Here is a 20,986-nt window from a genome sequence, read left to right as displayed (position 1 = left end):
AATGTTCTGACGGTGGTGAGAGTACAGAACGACTATCTTCTTGGCGCAATTGGCTAGCGCTATCGGCTGTTAACCAAAAGGTTGGAGGTTCGAGCCCTCCCATGAGCGGTGTGTCGCTTTTTTTTCGTTCCACTGATATCTTTGGAGAAGTGTTCTGACCGTGGTGAGAGTGGAGCACGGCTGTCTCCGTGGCGCAATTGGCTTGCGCGTTCGGCCGTTAACCAAAAGGTTGGAGGTTCCAACCCTCCCATGAGCGGTGTGTCTCTTTTTTTTCTTTGCGCTGATACCTTTGGAAGAATGTTCTGATGGTGGTGAGAGTGGAGCACTGCTACCGCCGTGACGCAATTGGCTAGCGCGTTCGGCTGTTAACCAAAAGGTTGGAGGTTCGAGCTCTCCCGAGAGTGGCGTGTCTCTTTTTTTTCTTTGCGCTGATAGCTTTGGAGAAATGTTGTGACGGTGGTGAGAGTGGAGCACGACTGTCTCCGTGGCGCAATCTGTTAGTGCGTCGGCTGTTAAGTAAAAGGGTGGAGGTTCGAGCCCTCCCGGGAGCAGTGTGTCTCTTTTTTTCTTTGCGCTGATAGCTTTGGAGAAATGTTCTGACAGTGGTGAGAGTGGAGCACGACTGTCTCCGTGGCGCAATTGGCTAGCGTGTTCAGCTGTTAACCAAAAGGTTGGAGGTTTGACCCCTCCCGAGAGCGGTGTGTCTCTTTTTTTTCTTTGCGCTGATAGCTTTGGAGAATTGTTCTGACGGGGGTGAGAGTAGAGCACGACTATCTCCTTGGCGCAATTGGCTAGCGCGATCGGCTGTTAACCAAAATATTGGAGGTTAGAGCCCTCCCATGAGCGGTGTGTCGCTTTTTTTTGCACTGATATCTTTGGAGAAGTGTTCTGACCGTGGTGAGGGCGGAGCATGACTGTCTGCATGGCGCAATTGGCTAGCGCTGTTAACCAAAAGGTTGGAGGTTCAAACCCTCTAATGTGCAGTGTGTCTCTTTTTTACTTTGTGCTGATACCAGTGGAAACATGTTCTGATGGTGGTGAGAGTGGAGCACGACTATCTCCGTGACGCAATTGGCTAGCGCGTTCGGCTGTTAACCAAAAGGTTGGATGTTCGAGCCCTCCCGAGAGCGGTGTGTCTCTTTTTTTCTTTGCGCTGATAACTTTGGAGAAATGTTCTGACGGTGGTGAGAGTGGAGCGCGACTGTTTCCGTGGCCGAATCGGCTTGCGCGATCAACTTTTAACCAAAAGGTTGGAGGTTCGAGCCTTCCATGAGCGGTGTGTCGCTTTTTTTCTTTGCACTGATATCTTTGGAGAAGTGTTCTGACCGTGGTGAAAGTGGAGCACGACTGTCTCCGTGACGCAATCTGCTAGTGCGTCGGCTGTTAAGCAAAAGGTTAGAGGTTCGAGCCCTCCCGAGAGCGGTGTGTCTCTTTTTTTTCTTTGAACTGATAGCTTTGGAGAAATGTTCTGACGGTGGAGAGAGTGGAGCGCGACTGTTTCCGTGGCAGAAGCGGCTAGCGCGATCAACTGTTAACCAAAAGGTTGGAGGTTCGAGCCCTCCCGAGAGCGGTGTGTCTTTTTTTTTTCTTTGCGCTGATAGCTTTGGAGAATTGTTCTGAGGGGGGTGAGAGTAGAGCACGACTACCTCCATGACGCAATCGGCTTGCGCGATCAACTTTAAACCAAAAGGTTGGAGGTTCGAGCCCTCCCGAGAGCGGTGTGTCTCTTTTTTTCTTTGCGCTGATAGCTTTGGAGAAATGTTCTGACGGTGGTGAGAGTGGAGCACGACTGTCTCCGTGACGCAATCTGCTAGTGCGTCGGCTGTTAAGCAAAAGGTTAGAGGTTCGAGCCCTCCCGAGAGCGGTGTGTCTCTTTTTTTTCTTTGAACTGATAGCTTTGGAGAAATGTTCTGACGGTGGAGAGAGTGGAGCGCGACTGTTTCCGTGGCAGAAGCGGCTAGCGCGATCAACTGTTAACCAAAAGGTTGGAGGTTCGAGCCCTCCCGAGAGCGGTGTGTCTTTTTTTTTTCTTTGCGCTGATAGCTTTGGAGAATTGTTCTGAGGGGGGTGAGAGTAGAGCACGACTACCTCCGTGACGCAATCGGCTTGCGCGATCAACTTTTAACCAAAAGGTTGGAGGTTCGAGCCCTCCCAAGAGCGGTGTGTCTCTTTTTTTCTTTGCGCTGATAGCTTTGGAGAAATGTTCTGACGGTGGTGAGAGTGGAGCACGACTGTCTCCGTGGCGCAATCTGCTAGTGCGTCGGCTGTAAAGCAAAAGGTTGGAGGTTCGAGCCTTCCATGAGCGGTGTGTCGCTTTTTTTTCTTTGCACTGATATCTTTGGAGAAGTGTTCTGACCGTGGTGAGAGTGGAGCACGACTGTCTCCGTGACGCAATCTGCTAGCGCGTTCGGCTGTTAACCAAAAGGTTGGAGGTCCGAGCTCTCCCGAAAGCGGTGTGTCTCTTTTTTTTTCTTTGCGCTGATAGCTTTGGAGAAATGTTCTGATGTTGGAGAGAGTGGAGCGCGACTGTTTCCGTGGCAGAAGCGGCTAGCGCGATCTACTGTAAACCAAAAGGTTGGAGGTTCGAGCCCTACCGAGAGCGGTGTGTCTCTTTTTTTTTCTTTGCGCTGATAGCTTTGGAGGAATGTTCTGATGGTGATGAGAGTGGAGCACGACTGCCTCCGTGACGCAATTGGCTAGCGCGTTCGGCTGTTAACCAAAAGGTTGAAGGTTCGAGCCCTCCCGAGAGTGGTGTGTCTCTTTTTTTTCTTTGCGCTGATAGCTTTGGAGAAATGTTCTGACGGTGGTGAGAGTAGAGAACGACTATCTTCTTGGCGCAATTGGCTAGCGCTATCGGCTGTTAACCAAAAGGTTGGAGGTTCGAGCCCTCCCATGAGCGGTGTGTCGCTTTTTTTTCGTTCCACTGATATCTTTGGAGAAGTGTTCTGACCGTGGTGAGAGTGGAGCACGGCTGTCTCCGTGGCGCAATTGGCTTGCGCGTTCGGCCGTTAACCAAAAGGTTGGAGGTTCCAACGCTCCCATGAGCGGTGTGTCTCTTTTTTTCTTTGCGCTGATATCTTTGGAAGAATGTTCTGATGGTGGTGAGAGTGGAGCACTGCTACCGCCGTGACGCAATTGGCTAGCGCGTTCGGCTGTTAACCAAAAGGTTGGAGGTTCGAGCTCTCCCGAGAGTGGTGTGTCTCTTTTTTTTCTTTGCGCTGATAGCTTTGGAGAAATGTTGTGACGGTGGTGAGAGTGGAGCACGACTGTCTCCGTGGCGCAATCTGTTAGTGCGTCGGCTGTTAAGCAAAAGGGTGGAGGTTCGAGCCCTCCCGGGAGCAGTGTGTCTCTTTTTTTCTTTGCGCTGATAGCTTTGGAGAAATGTTCTGACAGTGGTGAGAGTGGAGCACGACTGTCTCCGTGGCGCAATTGGCTAGCGTGTTCAGCTGTTAACCAAAAGGTTGGAGGTTTGACCCCTCCCGAGAGCGGTGTGTCTCTTTTTTTTCTTTGCGCTGATAGCTTTGGAGAATTGTTCTGACGGGGGTGAGAGTAGAGCACGACTATCTCCTTGGCGCAATTGGCTAGCGCGATCGGCTGTTAACCAAAATGTTGGAGGTTAGAGCCCTCCCATGAGCGGTGTGTCGCTTTTTTGCACTGATATCTTTGGAGAAGTGTTCTGACCGTGGTGAGAGTGGAGCATGACTGTCTCCATGGCGCAATTGGCTAGCGCTGTTAACCAAAAGGTTGGAGGTTCGAACCCCCTAATGTGCAGTGTGTCTCTTTTTTACTTTGTGCTGATACCAGTGGAAACATGTTCTGATTGTGGTGAGAGTGGAGCACGACTATCTCCGTGACGCAATTGGCTAGCGCGTTCGGCTGTTAACCAAAAGGTTGGATGTTCGAGCCCTCCCGAGAGCGGTGTGTCTCTTTTTTTTCTTTGCGCTGATCACTTTGGAGAAATGTTCTGACGGTGGTGAGAGTGGAGCGCGACTGTTTCCGTGGCCGAATCGGCTTGCGCGATCAACTTTTAACCAAAATGTTGGAGGTTCGAGCCTTCCATGAGCGGTGTGTCGCTTTTTTTCTTTGCACTGATATCTTTGGAGAAGTGTTCTGACCGTGGTGAAAGTGGAGCACGACTGTCTCCGTGACGCAATCTGCTAGTGCGTCGGCTGTTAAGCAAAAGGTTAGAGGTTCGAGCCCTCCCGAGAGCGGTGTGTCGCTTTTTTTTTCTTTGAACTGATAGCTTTGGAGAAATGTTCTGACGGTGGAGAGAGTGGAGCGCGACTGTTTCCGTGGCAGAAGCGGCTAGCGCGATCAACTGTTAACCAAAAGGTTGGAGGTTCGAGCCCTCCCGAGAGCGGTGTGTCTCTTTTTTTTTCTTTGCGCTGATAGCTTTGGAGAATTGTTCTGAGGGGGGTGAGAGTAGAGCACGACTACCTCCGTGACGCAATCGGCTTGCGCGATCAACTTTTAACCAAAAGGTTGGAGGTTCGAGCCCTCCCGAGAGCGGTGTGTCTCTTTTTTTCTTTGCGCTGATAGCTTTAGAGAAATGTTCTGACGGTGGTGAGAGTGGAGCACGACTGTCTCCGTGGCGCAATCTGCTAGTGCATCGGCTGTAAAGCAAAAGGTTGGAGGTTCGAGCCTTCCATGAGCGGTGTGTCGCTTTTTTTTCTTTGCACTGATATCTTTGGAGAAGTGTTCTGACCGTGGTGAGAGTGGAGCACGACTGTCTCCGTGACGCAATCTGCTAGCGCGTTCGGCTGTTAACCAAAAGGTTGGAGGTTCGAGCCCTCCCGGGAGCAGTGTGTCTCTTTTTTTCTTTGCGCTGATAGCTTTGGAGAAATGTTCTGACAGTGGTGAGAGTGGAGCACGACTGTCTCCGTGGCGCAATTGGCTAGCGTGTTCAGCTGTTAACCAAAAGGTTGGAGGTTTGACCCCTCCCGAGAGCGGTGTGTCTCTTTTTTTTCTTTGCGCTGATAGCTTTGGAGAATTGTTCTGACGGGGGTGAGAGTAGAGCACGACTATCTCCTTGGCGCAATTGGCTAGCGCGATCGGCTGTTAACCAAAAGGTTGGAGGTTCAAGCCCTCCCGAGAGCGTTGTGTTTTTTTTTCTTTGCGCTGATAGCTTTGGAGAAATGTTCTGACGGTGGTGAAAGTGGAGCACGACTGTCTCCGTGGCGCAATCTGCTAGTGCGTCGGCTGGTAAGCAAAAGGTTGGAGGTTCAAGCCCTCCCGGGAGCAGTGTGTCATTTTTTTTCTTTGCACTGATAGCTTTGGAAAAACGTTCTGTTGGTGGTGAGAGTGGAGTGCGGTTGGGCCCGTGGTGCAATGGCGAGCGCTATCGGCTGTTAACCAAAAGGTTGGAGGCTCGAGCCCTTCCATGAGTGGTATGTCTCTTTTTTTCTTTGCGCAGATACCTTTGGAAAACTGTTCTGATGGTGGTGAGAGTGCAGCACGACTACCTTCGTGACGCAATTGGCTAGCGCGATCGGCTGTTAACCAAAAGGTTGGAGGTTTGAGCCCTCCCATGAGCGGTGTGTCGCTTTTTTTTGCACTGATATCTTTGGAGAAGTGTTCTGACCGTGGAGTGGAGCACGACTGTCTCCGTGGCGCAATTGGCTAGCGCTGTTAACCAAAAGGTTGGAGGTTCGAACCCTCTCATGTGCAGTGGGTCTCTTTTCTACTTTGTGCTGATACCAGTGGAAACATTTTCTGATGGTGGTGAGAGTGGAGCACGACTACCTCCGTGACGCAATTGGCTAGCGCGTTCGGCTGTTAACCAAAAGGTTGGAGGTTCGAGCCCTCCCGAGAGCGGTGTGTCTCTTTTTTGTTCTTTGCGCTGATAGCTTTGAAAAAATGTTGTGACGGTGGTGAGAGTGGAGCACGACTGTCTCCATGGCGCAATCTGCTAGGGCGTCGGCTGTTAAGCAAAAGGTTGGATGTTCGAGCCCTCCCGAGAGCGGTGTGTCTCTTTGTTTTCTTTGCGTTGATAACTTTGGAGAAATGTTCTGACGGTGGTGAGAGTGGAGCCCGACTGTTTCCGTGGCCAAATCGGCTTGCGCGATCAACTTTTAACCAAAAGGTTGGAGGTTCGAGCCCTCCCGAGAGCAGTGTGTCTCTTTTTTTTCTTTGCGCTGATAGCTTTGGAGAAATATTCTGACGGTGGTGAGAGTGGAGCACGACTGTCTCCGTGGCGCAATCTGCTAGTGCGTCGGCTGTTAAGCAAAAGGTTGGAGGTTCGAGCCTTCCATGAGCGGTGTGTCGCTTTTTTTTCTTTGCACTGTTATCTTTGGAGAAGTGTTCTGACCGTGGTGAGAGTGGAGCACGACTGTCTCCGTGACGCAATCTGCTAGTGCGTCGGCTGTTAAGCAAAAGGTTATAGGTTCGAGCCCTCCCGAGAGCGGTGTGTCTCTTTTTTTTCTTTGCGCTGATAGCTTTGGAGAAATGTTCTAACGGTGGAGAGAGTGGAGCGCGACTGTTTCCGTGGCAGAAGCGGCTAGCGCGATCAACTGTTAACCAAAAGGTTGGAGGTTCGAGCCCTCCCGAGAGCGTTGTGTCTCTTTTTTTTCTTTGCGCTGATAGCTTTGGAGGAATGTTCTGACGGTGATGAGAGTGGAGCACGACTACCTCCGTGATGCAATTGGCTAGCGCGTTCGGCTGTTAACCAAAAGGTTGAAGGTTCGAGCCCTCCCGAGAGTGGTGTGTCTCTTTTTTTCTTTGCGCTGATAGCTTTGGAGAAATGTTCTGACGGTGAAGAGAGTAGAGAACGACTATCTTCTTGGCGCAATTGGCTTGCGCGTTGGGCTGTTAACCAAAAGGTTGGAGGTTCCAACCCTCCCATGAGCGGTGTGTCTCTTTTTTCTTTGCGCTGATACCTTTTTATGAATGTTCTGATGGTGGTGAGAGTGGAGCACGACTACCACCGTGACGCAATTGGCTAGCGCGTTCGGCTGTTAACCAAAAGGTTGGAGGTTCGAGCTCTCCCGAAAGCGGTGTGTCTCTTTTTTTTTCTTTGCGCTGATAGCTTTGGAGAAATGTTGTGACGGTGGGGAGAGTGGAGCACGACTGTCTCCGTGGCGCAATCTGTTAGTGCGTCGGCTGTTAAGCAAAAGGTTGGAGGTTAGAGCCCTCCCGGGAGCAGTGTGTCTCTTTTTTTCTTTGCGCTGATAGCTTGGGAGAAATGTTCTGACAGTGGTGAGAGTGGAGCACGACTGTCTCCGTGGCGCAATTGGCTAGCGTGTTCAGCTGTTAACCAAAAGGTTGGAGGTTTGACCCCTCCCGAGAGCGGTGTGTCTCTTTTTTTTTCTTTGCGCTGATAGCTTTGGAGAATTGTTCTGACGGGGGTGAGAGTAGAGCACGACTATCTCCTTGGCGCAATTGGCTAGCGCGATCGGCTGTTAACCAAAAGGTTGGAGGTTCGAGCCCTCCCACGAGCGGTGTGTCGCTTTTTTTTGCACTGATATCTTTGGAGAAGTGTTCTGACCGTGGTGAGAGTGGAGCACGACTGTCTCCGTGGCGCAATTGGCTAGCGCTGTTAACCAAAAGGTTGGAGGTTCGAACCCTCCCACGTGCAGTGTGTCTCTTTTCTACTTTGCGCTGATACCAGTGGAAACATGTTCTGATGGTGGTGAGAGTGGAGCACGACTACCTCCGTGACGCAATTGGCTAGCGCGTTCGGCTGTTAACCAAAAGGTTGGAGGTTCGAGCCCTCCCGAGAGCGGTGTGTCTCTTTTTTGTTCTTTGCGCTGATAGCTTTGGAAAAATGTTGTGACGGTGGTGAGAGTGGAGCACGACTGTCTCCATGGCGCAATCTGCTAGGGCGTCGGCTGTTAAGCAAAAGGTTGGATGTTCGAGCCCTCCCGAGAGCGGTGTGTCTCTTTGTTTTCTTTGCGTTGATAACTTTGGAGAAATGTTCTGACGGTGGTGAGAGTGGAGCGCGACTGTTTCCGTGGCCGAATCGGCTTGCGCGATCAACTTTTAACCAAAAGGTTGGAGGTTCGAGCCCTCCCGAGAGCGGTGTGTCTCTTTTTTTTCTTTGCGCTGATAGCTTTGGAGAAATGTTCTGACGGTGGTGAGAGTGGAGCACGACTGTCTCCGTGGCGCAATCTGCTAGTGCGTCGGCTGTTAAGCAAAAGGTTGGAGGTTCGAGCCTTCCATGAGCGGTGTGTCGCTTTTTTTTCTTTGCACTGTTATCTTTGGAGAAGTGTTCTGACCGTGGTGAGAGTGGAGCACGACTGTCTCCGTGACGCAATCTGCTAGTGCGTCGGCTGTTAAGCAAAAGGTTAGAGGTTCGAGCCCTCCCGAGAGCGGTGTGTCTCTTTTTTTTCTTTGCGCTGATAGCTTTGGAGAAATGTTCTAACGGTGGAGAGAGTGGAGCGCGACTGTTTCCGTGGCAGAAGCGGCTAGCGCGATCAACTGTTAACCAAAAGGTTGGAGGTTCGAGCCCTCCCGAGAGCGGTGTGTCTCTTTTTTTTTGCGCTGATAGCTTTGGAGGAATGTTCTGACGGTGATGAGAGTGGAGCACGACTACCTCCGTGATGCAATTGGCTAGCGCGTTCGGCTGTTAACCAAAAGGTTGAAGGTTCGAGCCCTCCCGAGAGTGGTGTGTCTCTTTTTTTCTTTGCGCTGATAGCTTTGGAGAAATGTTCTGACGGTGAAGAGAGTAGAGAACGACTATCTTCCTTGCGCAATTGGCTTGCGCGTTGGGCTGTTAACCAAAAGGTTGGAGGTTCCAACCCTCCCATGAGCGGTGTGTCTCTTTTTTCTTTGCGCTGATACCTTTTTATGAATGTTTTGATGGTGGTGAGAGTGGAGCACGACTACCACCGTGACGCAATTGGCTAGCGCGTTCGGCTGTTAACCAAAAGGTTGGAGGTTCGAGCTCTCCCGAAAGCGGTGTGTCTCTTTTTTTTTCTTTGCGCTGATAGCTTTGGAGAAATGTTGTGACGGTGGGGAGAGTGGAGCACGACTGTCTCCGTGGCGCAATCTGTTAGTGCGTCGGCTGTTAAGCAAAAGGTTGGATGTTAGAGCCCTCCCGGGAGCAGTGTGTCTCATTTTTTCTTTGCGCTGATAGCTTGGGAGAAATGTTCTGACAGTGGTGAGAGTGGAGCACGACTGTCTCCGTGGCGCAATTGGCTAGCGTGTTCAGCTGTTAACCAAAAGGTTGGAGGTTTGACCCCTCCCGAGAGCGGTGTGTCTCTTTTTTTTTCTTTGCGCTGATAGCTTTGGAGAATTGTTCTGACGGGGGTGAGAGTAGAGCACGACTATCTCCTTGGCGCAATTGGCTAGCGCGATCGGCTGTTAACCAAAAGGTTGGAGGTTCAAGCCCTCGCGAGAGCGGTGTGGCTCTTTTTTTCTTTGCGCTGATAGCTTTGGAGAAATGTTCTGACGGTGGTGAAAGTGGAGCACGACTGTCTCCGTGGCGCAATCTGCTAGTGCGTCGGCTGTTAAGCAAAAGGTTGGAGGTTCAAGCCCTCCCGGGAGCAGTGTGTCATTTTTTTCTTTGCACTGATAGCTTTGGAGAAACGTTCTGTTGGTGGTGAGAGTGGAGTGCGGTTGGGCCCGTGGTGCAATGGCTAGCACTATCGGCTGTTAACCAAAAGGTTGTAGGCTCGAGCCCTCCCATGAGTGGTATGTCTCTTTTTTTCTTTGCGCAGATACCTTTGCAAAACTGTTCTGATGGTGGTGAGAGTGCGGCACGACTACCTCCGTGACGCAATTGGCTAGCGCGATCGGCTGTTAACCAAAAGGTTGGAGGTTCGAGCCCTCCCATGAGCGGTGTGTCGCTTTTTTTGCACTGATATCTTTGGAGAAGTGTTCTGACCGTGGTGAGAGTGGAGCACGACTGTCTCCGTGGCGCAATTGGCTAGCGCTGTTAACCAAAAGGTTGGAGGTTCGAACCCTCCCATGTGCAGTGTGTCTCTTTTCTACTTTATGCTGATACCAGTGGAAACAATTTCTGATGGTGGTGAGAGTGGAGCACGACTACCTCCGTGACGCAATTGGCTAGCGCGTTCGGCTGTTAACCAAAAGGTTCGAGGTTCGAGCCCTCCCGAGAGCGGTGTGTCTCTTTTTTGTTCTTTGCGCTGATAGCTTTGGAAAAATGTTGTGACGGTGGTGAGAGTGGAGCACGACTGTCTCCATGGCGCAATCTGCTAGGGCGTCGGCTGTTAAGCAAAAGGTTGGATGTTCGAGCCCTCCCGAGAGCGGTGTGTCTCTTTTTTTTCTTTGCTCTGATAACTTTGGAGAAGTGTTCTGACGGTGGTGAGAGTGGAGCGCGACTTTCTCCGTGACGCAATCTGCTAGCGCGTTCGGCTGTTAACCAAAAGGTTGGAGGTTCGAGCTCTCCCGAAAGCGGTGTGTCTCTTTTTTTTCTTTGCGCTGATAGCTTTGGAGAAATGTTGTGACGGTGGGGAGAGTGGAGCACGACTGTCTCCGTGGCGCAATCTGTTAGTGCGTCGGCTGTTAAGCAAAAGGTTGGAGGTTCGAGCCCTCCCGGGAGCAGTGTGTCTCTTTTTTTCTTTGCGCTGATAGCTTTGGAGACATGTTCTGACAGTGGTGAGAGTGGAGCACGACTGTCTCCGTGGCGCAATTGGCTAGCGTGTTCAGCTGTTAACCAAAAGGTTGGAGGTTTGACCCCTCCCGAGAGCGGTGTGTCTCTTTTTTTTCTTTGCGCTGATAGCTTTGGAGAATTGTTCTGACGGGGGTGAGAGTAGAGCACGACTATCTCCTTGGCGCAATTGGCTAGCGCGATCGGCTGTTAACCAAAAGGTTGGAGGTTCAAGCCCTCGCGAGAGCGGTGTGTCTCTTTTTTTCTTTGCGCTGATAGCTTTGGAGAAATGTTCTGACGGTGGTGAAAGTGGAGCACGACTGTCTCCGTGGCGCAATCTGCTAGTGCGTCGCCTGTTAAGCAAAAGGTTGGAGGTTCAAGCCCTCCCGGGAGCAGTGTGTCATTTTTTTCTGATGCTTTGGAGAAACGTTCTGTTGGTGGTGAGAGTGGAGTGCGGTTGGGCCCGTGGTGAAATGGCTAGCACTATCGGCTGTTAACCAAAAGGTTGTAGGCTCGAGCCCTCCCATGAGTGGTATGTCTCTTTTTTTCTTTGCGCAGATACCTTTGGAAAACTGTTCTGATGGTGGTGAGAGTGCGGCACGACTACCTCCGTGACGCAATTGGCTAGCGCGAGCGGCTGTTAACCAAAAGGTTGGAGGTTCGAGCCCTCCCATGAGCGGTGTGTCGCTTTTTTTTGCACTGATATCTTTGGAGAAGTGTTCTGACCGTGGTGAGAGTGGAGCACGACTGTCTCCGTGGCGCAATTGGCTAGCGCTGTTAACCAAAAGGTTGGAGGTTCGAACCCTCCCATGTGCAGTGTGTCTCTTTTCTACTTTGTGCTGATACCAGTGGAAACAATTTCTGATGGTGGTGAGAGTGGAGCACGACTACCTCCGTGACGCAATTGGCTAGCGCGTTCGGCTGTTAACCAAAAGGTTCGAGGTTCGAGCCCTCCCGAGAGCGGTGTGTCTCTTTTTTGTTCTTTGCGCTGATAGCTTTGGAAAAATGTTGTGACGGTGGTGAGAGTGGAGCACGACTGTCTCCATGGCGCAATCTGCTAGGGCGTCGGCTGTTAAGCAAAAGGTTGGATGTTCGAGCCCTCCCGAGAGCGGTGTGTCTCTTTTTTTTCTTTGCTCTGATAACTTTGGAGAAATGTTCTGACGGTGGTGAGAGTGGAGCGCGACTGTTTCCGTGGCCGAATCGGCTTGCGCGATCAACTTTTAACCAAAAGGTTGGAGGTTGGAGCCCTCCCGAGAGCGGTGTGTCTCTTTTTTTTCTTTGCGCTGATAGCTTTGGAGAAATGTTCTGACGGTGGTGAGAGTGGAGCACGACTGTCTCCGTGGCGCAATCTGCTAGTGCGTCGGCTGTTAAACAAAAGGTTGGAGGTTCGAGCCTTCCATGAGCGGTGTGTCGCTTTTTTTTCTTTGCACTGTTATCTTTGGAGAAGTGTTCTGACCGTGGTGAGAGTGGAGCACGACTGTCTCCGTGACGCAATCTGCTAGTGCGTCGGCTGTTAAGCAAAAGGTTAGAGGTTCGAGCCCTCCCGAGAGCGGTGTGTCTCTTTTTTTTCTTTGCGCTGATAGCTTTGGAGAAATGTTCTAACGGTGGAGAGAGTGGAGCGCGACTGTTTCCGTGGCAGAAGCGGCTAGCGCGATCAACTGTTAACCAAAAGGTTGGAGGTTCGAGCCCTCCCGAGAGCGGTGTGTCTTTTTTTTTTCTTTGCGCTGATAGCTTTGGAGGAATGTTCTGACGGTGATGAGAGTGGAGCACGACTACCTCCGTGATGCAATTGGCTAGCGCGTTCGGCTGTTAACCAAAAGGTTGAAGGTTCGAGCCCTCCCGAGAGTGGTGTGTCTCTTTTTTTCTTTGCGCTGATAGCTTTGGAGAAATGTTCTGACGGTGAAGAGAGTAGAGAACGACTATATTCTTGGCGCAATTGGCTTGCGCGTTGGGCTGTTAACCAAAAGGTTGGAGGTTCCAACCCTCCCATGAGCGGTGTGTCTCTTTTTTCTTTGCGCTGATACCTTTTTATGAATGTTCTGATGGTGGTGAGAGTGGAGCACGACTACCGCCGTGACGCAATTGGCTAGCGCGTTCGGCTGTTAACCAAAAGGTTGGAGGTTCGAGCTCTGCCGAAAGCGGTGTGTCTCTTTTTTTTTCTTTGCGCTGATAGCTTTGGAGAAATGTTGTCTCGGTGGGGAGAGTGGAGCACGACTGTCTCCGTGGCGCAATCTGTTAGTGCGTCGGCTGTTAAGCAAAAGGTTGGAGGTTCGAGCCCTCCCGGGAGCAGTGTGTCTCTTTTTTTATTTGCGCTGATAGCTTGGGAGAAATGTTCTGACAGTGGTGAGAGTGGAGCACGACTGTCTCCGTGGCGCAATTGGCTAGCGTGTTCAGCTGTTAACCAAAAGGTTGGAGGTTTGACGCCTCCCGAGAGCGGTGTGTCTCTTTTTTTTTCTTTGCGCTGATAGCTTTGGAGAATTGTTCTGACGGGGGTGAGAGTGGAGCACGACTACCTCCGTGATGCAATTGGCTAGCGCGTTCGGCTGTTAACCAAAAGGTTGAAGGTTCGAGCCCTCCCACGAGCGGTGTGTCGCTTTTTTTTGCACTGATATCTTTGGAGAAGTGTTCTGACCGTGGTGAGAGTGGAGCACGACTGTCTCCGCGGCGCAATTGGCTAGCGCTGTTAACCAAAAGGTTGGAGGTTCGAACCCTCCCATGTGCAGTGTGTCTCTTTTCTACTTTGCGCTGATACCAGTGGAAACATGTTCTGATGGTGGTGAGAGTGGAGCACGACTACCTCCGTGACGCAATTGGCTAGCGCGTTCGGCTGTTAACCAAAAGGTTGGAGGTTCGAGCCCTCCCGAGAGCGGTGTGTCTCTTTTTTGTTCTTTGCGCTGATAGCTTTTGAAAAATGTTGTGACGGTGGTGAGAGTGGAGCACGACTGTCTCCATGGCCGAATCGGCTTGCGCGATCAACTTTTAACCAAAAGGTTGGAGGTTCGAGCCCTCCCATGAGCGGTGTGTCGCTTTTTTTTCTTTCCACTGATATCTTTGGAGAAGTGTTCTGACCGTGGTGAGAGTAGAGCACGACTGTCTCCGTGACGCAATTGGCTAGCGCGTTGGGCTGTTAACCAAAAGTTTGGAGGTTCGAACCCTCCGATGAGCGGTGTGTCTCTTTTTTTCTTTGCGCTGATACCGTTGGAAAAATGTTCTGATGGTTGTTAGAGTGGAGCACGGCTGTCTCCGTGGTGCAATTGGCTTGCGCGTTGGGCTGTTAACTAAAAGGTTGGAGGTTCGAACCCTCCCATTAGCGGCGTGTCTCTTTTTTTGCGCTGATACCTTTGGAAAAATGTTCTGATGGTGGTGAGAGTAGAGCACGGTTGTTTCCGTGGCAGAATCGGCTAGCGCGATCAACTGTTAACCAAAATGTTGGAGGTTCGAGCCCTGCCGAGAGCGGTGTGTCTCTTTTTTTCTTTGCGCTGGTAGCTTTGGAGAAATGTTCTGACGGTGGTGAGAGTGGAGCATGACTGTCTCCGTGGCGCAATCTTCTAATGCGTCGGCTGTTAAGCAAAAGGTTGGAGGTTCGAGCCCTCCCGAGAGCAGTGTGTCGATTAGTTTCTTTGTGCTGATAGCTTTGGAGAAACGTTTTGAAGGTGGTGAGAGTGGAAAGCGGTTGGGTCCGTGGTGCAATGGCTAGCGCGATCGGCTGTTAACCAAAAGGTTGGAGGTTCGAGCCCTCCCATGAACAGTGTGTCGATTTTTTTCTTTGCGCTGATACCTTTGAAATAATGTTCTGATGGTTGTGAGAGTGGAGCACGACTACCTCCGTGACGTCATTGGCTAGCGCGTTCGGCTGTTAACCAAAAGGTTTGAGGTTCGAGCCCTCCCGAGAGCGGTGTGTCTCTTTTTTTTCTTTGCGTTGATAGCTTTGGAGAAATGTTCTGACGGTGGTGAGAGTGGAGCACGACTGTTTCCATTGCAGATGTATAGCGCGATCAACTGTTAACTGAAAGGTTGGAGCCCTCCCAGGAGCGGCGTTTCGCTTTTTTCTTTACGCTTACAGCTATTGAGAAATGTTCTGACAGTGGTGAGAGTGGAGAACGATTGTCTCCGTGGCGCAACCTGCTAGTGCGTTGGCTGTTCAGCTAAAGGTTGGAGGTTCGAGCCCTCCCAGGAGCAGTGTGTCTCTTTTTTTTTCTTTGCGCTGATAACTTTGGAGAAATGTTCTGACGATGGTGAGAGTGGAGCGCGACTGTTTCCGTGGCCGAATCGGCTTGCGCAATCAACTGTTAACCAAAAGGTTGGAGGTTCGAGCCCTCCCGAGAGCGGTGTGTCTCTTTTTTTTCTTTGCGCTGATAGCTTTGGAGAAATGATCTGACGGTGGAGAGAGTGGAGCGCGACTGTTTTCGTGGCAGAAGCGGCTAGCGGGATCAACTGATCACCAAAAGTTTGGAGGTTCGAGCCCTCCCGAGAGCGGTGTGTCTCTTTTTTTTCTTTGCGCTGATAGCTTTGGAGGAATGTTCTGACGGTGATGAGAGTGGAGCACGACTACCTCCTTGACGCAATTGGCTAGCGCGTTCGGCTGTTAACCAAAAGGTTGAAGGTTCAAGCCCTCCCGAGAGTGGTGTGTCTCTTTTTTTTCTTTGCGCTGATAGCTTTGGAGAAATGTTCTGTTGGTGGTGAGAGTGAAGTGCGGTTGGGTTCGTGGTGCAATGGCTAGCGCGATCGGCTGTTAACCAAAAGGTTGGAAGCTCGAGCCCTCCCATGAGCGGTGTGTCTCTTTTTTTCTTTGCGCAGATACCTTTGGAAAACTGTTCTGATGGTGGTGAGAGTGCAGCACGACTACCTCCGTGACGCAATTGGCTAGCGCGGTCGGCTGTTAGCCAAAAGGTTGGAGGTTCGAGCCCTCCCGAGAGCGGTATGTCTCTTTTTTTTCTTTGCACTGATAGCTTTGGAGAAATGTTCTGACGGTGGTGAGAGTAGAGCACGACTACCTCCTTGGCGCAATTGGCTAGCGCGATCGGCTGTTAACCAAAAGGTTGGAGGTTCGAGCCTTCCATGAGCGGTGTGTCGCTTTTTTTTTCTTTGCACTGATATCTTTGGAGAAGTGTTCTGACCGTGGTGAGAGTGGAGCACGACTGTCTCCGTGACGCAATCTGCTAGTGCGTCGGCTGTTAAGCAAAAGGTTAGAGGTTCGAGCCCTCCCGAGAGCGGTGTGTCTCTTTTTTTTCTTTGCGCTGATAGCTTTGGAGAAATGTTCTGACGGTGGAGAGAGTAGAGCGCGACTGTGTCCGTGGCAGAAGCGGCTAGCGCGATCAACTGATAACCAAAAGGTTGGAGGTTCGAGCCCTCCCGAGAGCGGTGTGTCTCTTTTTTTTTCTTTGCGCTGATAGCTTTGGAGGAATGTTCTGACGGTGATGAGAGTGGGGCACGACTGTTTCCGTGGTGTAATGGCTAGCGCGATCGGCTGTTAACCAAAAGGTTGGAGGTTCGAGCCCTCCCATGAGCGGTGTGTCGCTTTTTTTTTCTTTGCACTGATATCTTTGGAGAAGTGTTCTGACCGTGGTGAGAAAGGAGAACGACTATCTTCTTGGCGCAATTGGCTAGCGCTATCGGCTTTTAACCAAAAGGTTGGAGGTTCGAGCCCTCCCATGAGCGGTGTGTCGCTTTTTTTTCTTTCCACTGATATCTTTTGAGAAGTGATCTGACCGTGGTGAGAGTGGAGCACGGCTGTCTCCGTGGTGCAATTGGCTTGCGCTTCGGGCTGTTAACCAAAAGGTTGGAGGTTCGAGCCCTCCCGGGAGCAGTGTGTCTCTTTTTTTTGCGCTGATAGCTTTGGAGAAATGTTATGACGGTGGCGGGAGTAGAGCACGGTTGTTTCCGTGGCAGAATCGGCTAGCACGATCAACTGTTAAGCAAAAGGTTGGAGGTTCGAGCCCTCCCGGGAGCAGTGTGTCGCTTTTTTTCTTTGCGCTGATAGCTTTGGAGAAACGTTCTGACGGTGGTGAGAGTGGAGCGCGGTTGGGTCCGTGGTGCAATGGCTAGCGCGATCGGCTGTTAACCAAAAGGTTGGAGGTTCGAGCCCTCCCATGAACGGTGTGTCAATTTGTTTTTTGCGCTGATACTTTTGAAATAATGTTCTGATGTTTGTGAGAGTGGAGCACGACTACCTCCGTGACGTCATTGGCTAGCGCGTTCGGCGTTTAACCAAAAGGTTTGAGGTTCTAGCCCTCCCGAGAGCGGTGTGCCTCTTTTTTTTCTTTGCGTTGATAGCTTTGGAGAAATGTTCTGACGGTGGAGAGAGTGGAGCACGACTGTTTCCATTGCAGATGTATAGCGCGATCAACAGTTAACTGAAAGGTTGGAGGTTGGAGCCCTCCCAGGAGCGGCGTTTCGCTTTTTTCTTTACGCTTACAGCTATGGAAAAATGTTCTGACAGTGGTGAGAGTGGAGAACGATTGTCTCCGTGGCGCAATCTGCTAGTGCGTTGGCTGTTCAGCTAAAGGTTGGAGGTTCGAGCCCTCCCAGGAGCAGTGTGTCTCTTTTTTTTTTCTTTGCGCTGATAACTTTGGAGAAATGTTCTGACGATGGTGAGAGTGGAGCGCGACTGTTTCCGTGGCTGAATCGGCTTGCGCGATCAACTGTTAACCAAAAGGTTGGAGGTTCGAGCCCTCCCGAGAGCGGTGTGTCTCTTTTTTTTCTTTGCGCTGATAGCTTTGGAGAGATGTTCTGACGGTGGTGAGAGTGGAGCACGACTGTCTCCGTGGCGCAATCTGCTAGTGCGTCGGCTGTTAAGCAAAAGGTTGGAGGTTCAAGCCCTCCCGGGAGCAGTGTGTCACTTTTTTTTTCTGCACTGATAGCTTTGGAGAAACGTTCTGTTGGTGGTGAGAGTGAAGTGCGGTTGGGTTCGTGGTTCAATGGCTAGCGCGATCGGCTGTTAACCAAAAGGTTGGAAGCTCGAGCCCTCCCATGAGCGGTGTGTCTCTTTTTTTCTTTGCGCAGATACCTTTGGAAAACTGTTCTGATGGTGGTGAGAGTGCAGCACGACTACCTCCGTGACGCAATTGGCTAGCGCGGTCGGCTGTTAGCCAAAAGGTTGGAGGTTCGAGCCCTCCCGAGAGCGGTATGTCTCTTTTTTTTCTTTGCACTGATAGCTTTGGAGAAATGTTCTGACGGTTGTGAGAGTAGAGCACGACTACCTCCTTGGCGAAATTCGCTAGCGCGATCGGCTGTTAACCAAAAGGTTGGAGGTTCGAGCCTTCCATGAGCGGTGTGTCGCTTTTTTTTCTTTGCACTGATATCTTTGGAGAAGTGTTCTGACCGTGGTGAGAGTGGAGCACGACTGTCTCCGTGACGCAATCTGCTAGTGCGTCGGCTGTTAAGCAAAAGGTTAGAGGTTCGAGCCCTCCCGAGAGCAGTGTGTCTCTTTTTTTTCTTTGCGCTGATAGCTTTGGAGAAATGTTCTGACGGTGGAGAGAGTAGAGCGCGACTGTGTCCGTGGCAGAAGCGGCAAGCGCGATCAACTGATAACCAAAAGGTTGGAGGTTCGAGCCCTCCCGAGAGCGATGTGTCTGTTTTTTTTCTTTGCGCTGATAGCTTTGGAGGAATGGTCTGACGGTGATGAGATTGGGGCACGACTACCTCCGTGACGCAATTGGCTAGCGCGTTCGGCTGTTAACCAAAAGGTTGAAGGTTCGAGCCCTCCCGAGAGTGGTGTGTCTCTTTTTTTTCTTTGCGCTGATAGCTTTGGAGAAATGTTCTGACGGTGGTGAGAGTAGAGAACGACTATCTTCATGGCGCAATTGGCTAGCGCTATCGGCTGTTAACCAAAAGGTTAGAGAATCGAGCCCTCCCATGAGCGGTGTGTCGCTTTTTTTTTCTTTCCACTGATATCTTTTGAGAAGTGTTCTGACCGTGGTGAGAGTGGAGCACGGCTGTCTCCGTGGCGCAATTGGCTTGCGCGTTGGGCTGTTAACCAAAAGGTTGGAGGTTCGAGCCCTCCCGGGAGCAGTGTGTCTCTTTTTTTTGCGCTGATAGCTTTGGAGAAATGTGCTGACTGTAGTGAGAGTGGAGCACGACTGTTTCCGTGTCAGAATCGGCTAGCGCGATCAATTGTTAACCAAAAGGTTGGAGGTTCGAGCCCTCCCGAGAGCGGTGTGTCTCTTTTTTTTTCTTTGCGCTGATAGCATTGCAGAAATGTTCTGACGGTGGCGGGAGTAGAGCACGGTTGTTTCCGTGGCAGAATCGGCTAGCACGATCAACTGTTAAGCAAAAGATTGGAGGTTCGAGCCCTCCCGGGAGCAGTGTGTCGCTTTTTTTCTTTGCGCTGATAGCTTTGGAGAAACGTTCTGACGGTGGTGAGAGTGGAGCGCGGTTGGGTCCGTGGTGCAATGGCTAGCGCGATCGGCTGTTAACCAAAAGGTTGGAGGTTCGAGCCCTCCCATGAACGGTGTGTCAATTTTTTTCTTTGCGCTGATACCTTTGGAGAAACGTTTTGAAGGTGGTGAGAGTGGAGAGCGGTTGGGTCCGTGGTGCAATTGGCTAGCGCGGTCGGCTGTTAGCCAAAAGGTTGGAGGTTCGAGCCCTCCCGAGAGCGGTATGTCTCTTTTTTTTCTTTGCGTTGATAGCTTTGGAGAAATGTTCTGACGGTGGTGAGAGTGGAGCACGACTGTTTCCATTGCAGATGTATAGCGCGATCAACTGTTAACTGAAAGGTTGGAGGTTGGAGCCCTCCCAGGAGCGGCGTTTCGCTTTTTTCTTTACGCTTACAGCTATGAAGAAATGTTCTGACAGTGGTGAGAGTGGAGAACGATTGTGTCCGTGGCGCAATCTGCTAGTGCGTTGGCTGTTCAGCTAAAGGTTGGAGGTTCGAGCCCTCCCAGGAGCAGTGTGTCTCTTTTTTTTTCTTTGCGCTGATAACTTTGGAGAAATGTTCTGACGATGGTGAGAGTGGAGCGCGACTGTTTCCGTGGCCGAATCGGCTTGCGCGATCAACTGTTAACCGAAAGGTTGGAGGTTCGAGTCCTCCCGAGAGCGGTGTGTCTCTTTTTTTCTTTGCGCTGATAGCTTTGGAGAGATGTTCTGACGGTGGTGAGAGTGGAGCACGACTGTCTCCGTGGCGCAATCTGCTAGTGCGTCGGCTTCTAAGCAAAAGGTTGGAGGTTCAAGCCCTCCCGGGAGCAGTGTGTCACTTTTTTTCTCTGCACTGATAGCTTTGGAGAAACGTTCTGTTGGTGGTGAGAGTGAAGTGCGGTTGGGTTCGTGGTGCAATGGCTAGCGCGATCGGCTGTTAACCAAAAGGTTGGAGGCTCGAGCCCTCCCATGAGCGGTGTGTCTCTTTTTTTCTTTGCGCAGATACCTTTGGAAAACTGTTCTGATGGTGGTGAGAGTGCAGCACGACTACCTCCGTGACGCAATTGGCTAGCGCGGTCGGCTGTTAGCCAAAATGTTGGAGGTTCGAGCCCTCCCGAGAGCGGTATGTCTCTTTTTTTTTCTTTGCACTGATAGCTTTGGAGAAATGTTCTGACGGTGGTGAGAGTAGAGCACGACTACCTCCTTGGCGCAATTGGCTAGCGCGATCGGCTGTTAACCAAATGGTTGCAGGTTCGAGCCTTCTATGAGCGGTGTGTCGCTTTTTTTTCTTTCCACTGATATCTTTTGAGAAGTGTTCTGACCGTGGTGAGAGTGGAGCACGGCTGTCTCCGTGGCGCAATTGGCTTGTGCGTTCGGCTGTTAACCAAAAGGATGGAGGTTCGAACCCTCTCGAGAGCGGTGTGTCTCTTTTTTTTTCTTTGCGCGGATAGCTTTGGAGAAATGTTCTGACGGTAGTGAGAGTGGAGCACGACTGTTTCCGTGGCAGAATCGGCTAGAGCGTTCAACTGTTAACCAAAACGTTTGAGGTTCAAGCCCTCGCGAGAGTGGTGTGTCTCTTTTTTTTCTTTGCGTTGATAGCTTTGGAGAAATGTTCTGACGGTGGTGAGATTGGAGCACGACTGTTTTCGTTGCAAATGTATAGCGCGATCAACTGTTAACTGAAAGGTTGGAGGTTGGAGCCCTCCAAGGAGCGGCGTTTCGCTTTTTTCTTTGCGCTGACAGCTATGGAGAAATGTTCTGACAGTGGTGAGAGTGGAGAATGATTGTCTCCGTGGCTCAATCTGCTAGTGCGTTGGCTGTTCAGCTAAAGGTTGGAGGTTCGAGCCCTCCCAGGAGCAGTGTGTCTCTTTTTTTTCTTTGCGCTGATAACTTTGGAGAAATGTTCTGATGGTGGTGAGAGTGGAGCACGACTGTCTCCGTGGCGCAATCTGCTAGTGCGTCGGCTGTTAAGCAAAAGGTTGGAGGTTCAAGCCCTCCCGGGAGCAGTGTGTCACTTTTTTTCTTTGCACTGATAGCTTTGGAGAAACGTTCTGTTGGTGGTGAGAGTGGAGTGCGGTTGGGTCC

The 20,986-nt window shown here is 51.0% G+C and overlaps 1 non-coding gene across 1 annotated transcript; it reads left to right on the top strand.

Annotated features, from left to right (window-relative positions):
- Positions 1-18,482: 18,482 nt before the first annotated feature.
- TRNAN-GUU (transfer RNA asparagine (anticodon GUU)) lies at positions 18,483-18,559 on the top strand. The gene has a single exon. It is a non-coding gene; the product is annotated as a tRNA-Asn (tRNA).
- Positions 18,560-20,986: the final 2,427 nt, after the last annotated feature.

The sequence above is a fragment of the Rhipicephalus microplus genome, unplaced genomic scaffold (genome assembly GCF_043290135.1).
Source record: "Rhipicephalus microplus isolate Deutch F79 unplaced genomic scaffold, USDA_Rmic scaffold_19, whole genome shotgun sequence".
In the NCBI taxonomy this organism is placed as follows: domain Eukaryota; kingdom Metazoa; phylum Arthropoda; class Arachnida; order Ixodida; family Ixodidae; genus Rhipicephalus; species Rhipicephalus microplus.
The sequence above is the reverse complement of the archived record's forward strand: the minus strand, read 5'-3'. Positions and strand labels throughout refer to the sequence as shown.